The 9,158-nt window shown below is 44.6% G+C and overlaps 1 protein-coding gene across 2 annotated transcripts in view; it reads right to left on the bottom strand.

Moving 5' to 3' along the window:
- Svil (supervillin) overlaps window positions 1–9,158 on the bottom strand; it is a 192,062-nt gene that overhangs the window by 133,510 nt on the left and 49,394 nt on the right. Inside the window, exon 2 of one of the 2 annotated variants that reach the window (XM_076939619.1) lies at window positions 3,828–3,916. The exons of the other annotated variant lie outside the window; for it this stretch is intronic. The gene's annotated coding sequence lies outside the window, so the exon portion shown is untranslated. The remainder of the gene's footprint in view (window positions 1–3,827; window positions 3,917–9,158) is intronic. 2 annotated transcript variants of the gene reach the window in all.

Raw genomic sequence — 9,158 nt, 5'->3', positions numbered from 1 at the left:
CCACGTCACCAATACCCACCATGCCTATCTTTATGTGTCTCTCAACCAGGGATGACGTGTCTGACTGTCCTTGGGCTGTATGTCCTAAGGAAAAATAATAGTTAAAAACCCTTCTCCTGTGCTTCCTTGAGTCTAGCTTATCTCTCTACAGATACATCTGTCCAGGCTTTTTACCCAGAGTCCATTGTTTTTCAAGCCATAAAAACCCTGACATGTTCTAGCCAAGCTCCTCATCACACATATGACTTAAAACGATTTTGTCCATTTTCTACTCTTGGTTTGTGAAGGGGCATGTTTCAGAGTGTCCACTGTCTTTCTCTACCGCTCTCAGCCTTGTTTCTTTTGGGAGGCAAGGTCTCCTGATGAAGTTGGACCTTGCATTTCTCAGCTAGGCTGGCAGCCAGCATGCCACACTGCTCCTTTTACCTCTGTGGTCTCCGTGCTGGGATTACACGTGTGCACAGAATGGAACCTGGCTTTTTGCTGTTGTTCTTGTTGTTTTCCCTACGTGGATGCTGGGATCCAAACTCTGGTCCTCATGACTGTACAGTAGTTCCTGACCTCTGACCCCCTCTCCAGCCCTTTGACTCTCTTGCTCCTTCACTTTGATAAACAGAAGCTTTTAATCTTGGGGAAGGTCACTTTATGTATTTCTCTCTTACCACTTTGCTTTTGATGTTGTATCTTAAAAACCATGCTCCATAGAAAGGAGTTAAGCTAACATCTTCATCTAGTTTCTTATGAATTTTCGATCACTTTTAAAGTCGCAGCTCATATATTATGTTTTTGATTTGTCGTGAATTCTTGCAATATGGCGTGAGGTATGAACTCATGCTCATCCTTCTGCATGTGGACCGTCAGCTGTCACTAAAGACACTGCCAGAAATCAATCAAGCACAAGTGTATGGATTTGTCTCTAGACCTTCAGTTGTACCCCTCCGAGTCTGTATTTCCAAGGCGATGGTCAGTCCTGATTACTGTGATTCCGTAGTAATTTTAAATCAGGAGGTTGCTTTCTGTTTTGTTCTCTGGCCTATTGTGGTCATCCTGGTTCCACTGATTTTCCACATCAGTCATAGGATTAACTGCAAAGGATCCAACTGAAGTTTTAGAGAGACTGAATCGAATTTGTGGATAAAGTTGGCAAGTACTGAATTTTTGGCTTTCTTTTTGTTATGAGACAAGGCTTTAATATGTAGCCCAGCCTGGCCTCAAACTCACCACTCTCTCTGCCTTCATGGTCTACATGCTGGGTTACAGCATGTGCCAATCCTGTCCTACTAGAAATATTGAGTACTTTTATAATACAAACTATATTTATTCATGAATATGGAATGTTTTCACGATTGCCTATTTCAATAATGTCTCATAGTTAAGAGTATTCCCTTTGACATCTTCTGTTAAATTTATTCCTATTCTTGTCATACTACCACATGGAAAAAACTTCATTTTACATTATTCATTTAAAGTTTAAAAATACAACTGACTTTTTGTTACATAAGTTTTATGTCCCATATAACCTCATGAACTTGTCCACTCTCTCACACACTCTTGATGGATTCTTTACATAAAATAATGCCACTGCACACAGAGATGGTTCTGGTTTTTTTCCTTTCTAATTGGATAGTCTCGCATTTCATTTCTTTGCAAAAACTGCCCTGGCTACAAACTCTAGCACACACACTATCAGTCCTCTAATCTAGTTTTGAGAAACAGTCTCCCCGGTATAGCAGAGAGATGGGAACCAAGAAGACAGACAAACCAAATGATGGACAGATGGACAAATGGATGGATGGGTAGATGGATGAGCAGGTGGATAGATGGATAGATTAGAGATGTTATTAGGGATTCTGGGTCTTTTGAGAATGAGGATTAAGTCCACAATGGGTCACCTACAAGCTGGAGAGACTCAAAGATGTCTAATACATGGCTCAGGCCAAGTCCACAGTGTTCAGAACAGAGAATGCAGTGCTGGACCTGTCAGTCCAGTTGGGTAGGAAGTCTGAGAACTCCCAGGGATATGGCGTAAGACTTGAGTCCAGAGTTCCTAGAGTTCTGCTAATGTCCAATGGTTGAAAATAAGGGTATCCCGACTTCAGAAGAAAGAGGACATTAAGACTTTCTCAGCCTTCTTCATATATCTGGGCTCCCAGCTGATTGGAAGGTGCTGCTCACATGGAAGGCAGATCTTCCTCATGCGTTCTACTGGCTCACAAGCAAATCTCTTCCCAAAAGAATACACACACACACATACACACACTCACTCACTCACTCACAGACACACACACACTCACACATACACACACTCACATACACACACTCACACACACACACTCACACACACACACTCACACACAGTCACACACACACTCACACACACACACACTCACACACAGACACACACACTCACACACACAGACATACACACAGACACACACACACTCACACACACACACACTCACTTCACCTTGCCAGCTATTCAGGACCCTGTCATTTAGTCAAGCCTATAGATTTAAATTAACTGGCACACATCCTCAGGGGAAGTCATGAGGACACACATCCCCTCGAATCTCTGCCATTAGGGGAAAGCTTTCTGCCTGTTCAGAGTGAGACAGCCATGGGCTTTGTCCTGATGTCCTTTTCAGGTGAAGAAGTCCCCTGCCAACACGGACTTCCTGAGTGTGGTTAAACACAATGAAGCGCGGGACTCAGTCCTGTCCCACCCTCTTACCCTCTGCCTACCTTCTGCTTAGCTCTCTACTTCTCACGTATGTGAAGCCTCTACTGCATGGCATTCCATCTCTCCCTAGCTAGTCATCATATCAACCTTCAACTTGGGTCAAAGAACTCAGCTCTTTTCATTGTATGAATAAATCTGATGGCATCTGTATACAGTCTGGTCTGTCCTTGTCAAGCCCATTTGTATGAGGCAGATATAATTACCAGTGCTCTGTAGGCAAGGAACCGGGAAGACAGAGGCCACATTGACTCAGTATTAAAGCCACGCCATCTAGGTCTAGGGGTCATTCTCTCTAGCCCTCGTATATTAGCAATTCCGTTTGTTTGCTTGTAGTATTTACATTCTGCATACAGTGCTACCAATCCCAATATAACTACAGCCTTAGTGTCCATCATCACTTGTGGCTGACTTTCAGAAGCTATCTAATTCACACGTGGGATGCTGGTCACATATAGCCATGGAGATTTGCAGGGTCCCTTAGTTCTGAGAAAGATATTCAATAAAATGTTCCCTAGTCACTTGACAACGCCCCCCACCCCCACCCATGACCACTGCATGAGCAGCCTGGAATCTGTGCTCAAGGAAACACTCGGAGAAACACCACCTCGAGGTAGGCCAATAACAGCCGCAGCGTACATCTCTGCCTCCCTTTCTGCACCGGCTCTGTTCCTTTATAAAAAGTCTAAAGTAAGATGAACTTGATGGGCTGTACCCATAATCCCAGCATTTGTGACACTGAGTGAGGCAGGAGGATCATGAGTTTGGAGCCAGCCTGGACTACACAATGTGTTTATCTTAAAAGCTAAAATGTTTAAGTCAGAGACAGTCAAAGCTTTTTGAGGACCGTAGCTCAGCTCATAAGAACCACCCATAAGTCCTTTGACTTCCCTTTCCTGGAAGTCCCAACTGGAGCAGCAGGATACAAGACTGCTGAGAACTAATGTCCCGATTAGTTAGAGACACATGCTTACCCCAGAGTGGCTTACACTTCTTGGGGCCACCCTTCACTGTGTGCCTTCATCTGCTTGCAGAAAACAGCCCTGTCAGTGCTATTTCCAAAATGTCTGTGTCTGCCACAAAGACTCACCTTAACAGTTAAATCATGGCTTCAGATGCAGACACCTTCATCCCCACTGCTTCAGTTTTCTGGTCTTCCAAGTTATCTACCTGAGCTCTCTGGCAAAGAGAGAGAGAGAGAGAGAGAGAGAGAGAGAGAGAGAGAGAGAGAGAGAGAGAGAGAGAGAGAGAGAGAGAACAAGCTCTTAAAGTCTAAGAAAGAAAACAGTAAGTAATATAACACCTCCCCCAACACCCAGCCCTTGGCTGCAATTACAGAGCTCAGATCTAGCAATAAAAGGAGACCATCCTACTTCACATACTTTCTCTTAAACACATGAAGACCTGGAAGCAAAAGGGCAGATGGCCTCCTCTGGGAGTTAGATGTCACATCCAAGAGGCCCTGACAATTCTGGGTCCCTTAGAGGAACGGGTGTTGGATGCACAGAGGCGGGAGCAGGCCATCTAAGGCACCCACAAAGGGCGATTTAGAAAACTGTCTCTGAATACTAGAGTCCAGTTGAACCCTTACTTTCCTCAAAGGTTGTTGAGTATGGGAACAGCCAGTGTATTTGTACTAGAAGTCTCTAGAGTAAAATGATCGTCAACATACACACCTCCACACATCTTGTGTAGCAAGGTGTTGAGTGTAATGACAGCGAGGCCGGGAGAATCATTGATCACATTTGAAATGGGTGACTGCCCACGTGGCATTCTGATGGCTCCGTTGGGAGAGGTGCTGACACCGCACGGCTCCTACCCCAAGATGCAGAGCAAAAGCAAGGCCATAGGTCCACAGTGATGTCTGGAGGCAATGCTTTCCTGTAGGCTCCGAGCTATTTCTACCTATTTCAAGGCAAGTCTCTTCATCACTTCCTGTATCTGCTTTTGGAATTGCTAGGAAGGAGCTCACTTGAGCACTGAGTGCTCAGCAGGCTGAAGATGCCCCAGCACCATGGAGACTCCAACCCATGGCGGAAATGTGCTCTAGCTACTATCCAGGGAATGGGGCTTATTTCTAGAACCAGAGGCAAACACCTTGAGCTGGGTAGAAGACAGCTAGTAATCAATCAGTCCATGAGAAATTTCCGCAGGGTAAAATAATTATCACTACCACGTGGTGAAATCCAGACAGTCATTAACTAGTTACCTGAAGCCACAAAGACTGCTGTGGTGCATATGAAAACAGACCATTCTTTGCATGTATACATATATAAATCATGTTCTCTCTTTCTCCACAAATCCGTGTATTACTAAACTGCTTTGGAGGCCTTATAAAGTGGGCTAGACCTATTAGAGAGTGTCTTTCCCCCTGGGGCTACTCCCCAGTGTCCTAACCTATGGAGGAACGTGGCTGCTTCAGAAGAGGAGTGAAGAGAGCATCAAAAAAGAAAGAAAGAAAGAAAGAAAGAAAGAAAGAAAGAAAGAAAGGAAGGAAGGAAGGAAGGAAGGAAGGAAGAGACAAGAGAGACATTCACATGAAAAGAAAGAGGGAAAGGGGAAGCAAACCACAGGCCAGAGAAGGCGGTTCTCATCTCTGCCCAGATGACACATCTCTATCTGGCCACCTCCCCTACAGAGCCCTGAGAACAGGGCCCTCTACTTGCTGAGCAGAAGACACCTTGGGCTGTAGAAGTATAGGTTGAGAAATCCTTCAATGGAGATCAGTAGCCTAGGTACCGGGAATGATTCTGAAAGCTGACAGGCCACTGGTTTGTTGCAGGAATGCAGTTTGCTCAAAGACAAAAGACAGATGTGATAACTACACAGAGAAACTTCCTCAGCACCCATAGCCACTTCGTAGGGCGGCGTAGTGGTGGTGGTGGGGGTCTGCTCACTGCAGTCAGGACAATATGGGAGAAAGAAAAGTGCAAAATCAAGTTTAGTGACAGGTGGAAACTGAAAAATCTAGTCAAACTCATATAAAGACTGAGGGTATGGGAAGGAGAGATCTAGAAAAATAAAATAAAACAAAACTGGACCACTGAGAAGACACTTCCTAGTTGATATGAAAAGGGAGGAGAGGGGCTGGGGAGCTGGCTCAGAGGTTAAGAGCACTTGCTGTCCATGCAGAAGATTCAGGGTCTTTTCCCAGCACCGTCAGGTGGCTCACAAGTGCCCACAACTCCAGTTCCAGGGGACCTGACACCCTGGCTCTGTGGGCACCAGGTACTCAGTGAGACACATACATACATGTAGGTACTCATGCAATTAAAAAGAGAGAGAGAGAGACAGACTTGAATGTTGGGGCCACAAGGAAGCTCTTGTCTATCTCTCTGGGGACACTCCCTTCTTTCTCAAAAGTATCCCCCACTTTCTGTACTAGGTGTGCCTGTCTGGGAAGGGTAGGAAGCCTAGCTTTAGGGCAGGGTTTCTATCTAAAAGCATTGGGTTGACAGAAGCAGTTGCCCATATCATATGGATGCTTCCAGGGTATTGGTTCATGTACTTCTAAATTACCCCAGTGGTAGCTACCTTCATAAGCAGGGTCTGAGGCCCTATAGTCAGGCATCTAGTGGTCCCTGTTCTAGAGATTGAGGAATGTTGCCTGTCATGGGACCTGGCTTCTAAATGCTGGGTATTTCTCAGTCTCCTTCCAGGATATCCAGAAGCAAGGGAAGCAGGTTCTTAGAGAGTTTCACGGAGCCTCGGGCACTTCCTCCAGACTCTCAATTCTTAAGCTGCCTTTCAGGCTTCTTCCCAGGGATGCTTTACTAGACTGCCTTGCTTCCTGTTCAGGGACATCAGTCCTGATTCATTCATTGATCTGTCAATGAACATGACAATGGTGGTCAGGTCATCTTTAGGAGATTGGTTCCATGTTCCCTGTGGATAGCCAATTGCACACTGGCAGTCCTGAAGCAGTCCAATGGAGTATTTGAATAACCTCCCAGCAGCCTCCCCAGAGCTGTCCTTCATTTCCAGATGCCCTGTAATACTAACAAGCAAGTGCCATGGAATTCGTTGTTACAGTGCACTGTGTACAGTATAACAATGAGGAGAGTCAGTGTATGTTCAGGACAGGGGTCTGTTTGCTCTGAACATTCTTGGTCTGCAGAGGTTGAGAAATCCGTGGGCTCAGGGGGCTGACCCTTCCTTCATCTTAACCTTTACAGTTGCCTTAGCCACAGCGATGATAACGGTGATCATCACAGAACACTCATCAATCAATATATGGCTGCTTCTAAAAACTAAATGCCTCCGTAATAAAATTGTCAAAACAATTTCAAGTCGTAAATAAATAAATAAATAACACCAAATAAAAACAAAACAAAAACAACACTCCAAGAAAAGGCCTCCGCTGGTAGGAAGACGACACGTGCCTGCTAACAGAGCAGGCATGGGCCAGCTCCTTACACATATACTTAACAGACTGCTACTTCAGCTTCTCATTCTGTTAGCATTAAATCTAGGCCGGAATCGGTTCAAAGAAAGCCATTAGTAAGAAACTAGATTGTTGGTGAAAGGGACAAGTATAGAAGCAAAGGACAATGACAAAGTGAAAGGGCTCTATGTGGAGACAGCCAGCCAGCGGAGACAAGGTGGGGGAGGGGCTCCAGTCACAATTCTCCAGGCCTAATGCAATGCCTTTAGAAAAGGGAAAGGAGAGTGATCATGGCACACTGGGGTGTTTGTGCTCCATCTTGACAGCTGTGGTGTGTGTGTGTATGTGTGTGTGTGTGTAGGTGTGTGTGTGTTGTATGTCTGCACAATCATGCAGCACTGAGACAAAGAATAAGTAAGTCACAGACTATCCTGACTGACAGCATTGAGCATTTGCCCGTATTATGTTAGGAAGACTGTTTTTTTGTGACTTGAGATTTAGAATATTGCACACCAGAACAATATCTACAGCCCTGTAGTTATTTTCCTAAGTAATGGATTATTAGTTAAGTAAATGTTGGTGGTTTTCACTAAGTACATATTAAAGTCGACTCCATCAACAGTATCCACAGTTCACATGTTTCTGCTCCTCTAAACCAGCCTGCTGGTTTTAAGAAACCAGATTCATCTCTCATACGTCAATGGACATGTCAGTAAGCCTCAATGGACACTGATAGAGAACCAGGGGCAGCCACTGGTCCCAAGGTACTCACAGTCCAATTAGCAACTGACACCGAGGACACATGAAGCCGAGGAAGCTAAAGTAAGAACCACAATCCTCTCAATGAGGACAGAACTCCAGCATCCTCCGTCCTCGGGGGCAGCTTCCTGCATGACAAGCTCCCCAGTTTGTCAGCTTGAGTTATTGCTGTACACATATGTCTATACCTATGTATATTTGCATACATAGGCACACACACACACACACACATTTTCTAAAGCCTTTGGTAGAGATTGTTGGGGTAGCTCAGTAATAGAGTATCCCTAGCACATACAAAGTTATGGGTTCAATCCTCAGCTCTGCAAACAAACAAACAAACAAACAAACAAACCACAACATCTGATAACTTCTACTCCTAACCACAAAATGAACAAATAGGTAGCAGCCATTGAAGAAAACCTCTTCTTGCTTCATGACAGGTATGTGCTTACATAAAATGCTCTGATATTACCACAGCATCTGAATCTAAGATCCAACCCTATAATTTAAGATTAAGATTATAACAAGGATGATAATAATCACAATTATAATTAAATGCACATACTGTTTCTGTAAGGCATCTTGGTGAACACAGCACCCAGTGTCTCACCAGATACCTTAAAGAACATCACAAGTCATTCCAAGGACCAGGACACATCTGTAAGCATGGGAAAATGTGTTACAGAAAGTCTAAAGTCTCTGGATTAGCCAGCATAGTGAGTAAACTATGACAGAGGCAAAGGGTGGACTCCCCAGTGGAAGGCTGGGTCGAGAATAACATGTACTTTGAGTCAACTTGATCGTTCTCTGAATTCCTGGGACCACTGAGATCCACTCCCACCTTCAATCCTGGTGAAAGCAAGTTTGTCCTTCCCTAACTTTGACTGATTATGTTTTCACAAAACAAGATGACACTGGCCAGATTTTAATCCTTGCTACCTAGAAGACACCTAGGCAAATAGCAAATTAAAAAGCTTGCTGTTCTGTATACTAGGCCTGATCTACAAAGAGGGAAACTGCATAGAGGGATTGCCTTTATCAGATGGCCTGTAGACCAGTCTGCGGAGGAGGCACTTCTTGATTAATGATTGATGCGGCTGATGCTATCCCTGGGCATGTGGTCTTGGTTGTATAATAGAATAAGATGAGCAAACCAAGAGGAGCAAGCCAGTAAATAATCAGCACACCACCATGGCCTCTGTTTCAGTTCCTGCCCCAGGTTCTTCCAGATCTCCCTGTATGATGGATGGTAACCTGAGGAATGAAATAAATCTTTTC

This window comes from Arvicanthis niloticus, chromosome 8 (assembly GCF_011762505.2).
Source record: "Arvicanthis niloticus isolate mArvNil1 chromosome 8, mArvNil1.pat.X, whole genome shotgun sequence".
Lineage (NCBI taxonomy): Eukaryota > Metazoa > Chordata > Mammalia > Rodentia > Muridae > Arvicanthis > Arvicanthis niloticus.
Note: the sequence above shows the minus strand (reverse complement) of the source record. Positions and strands in the feature narration are given on the sequence as shown.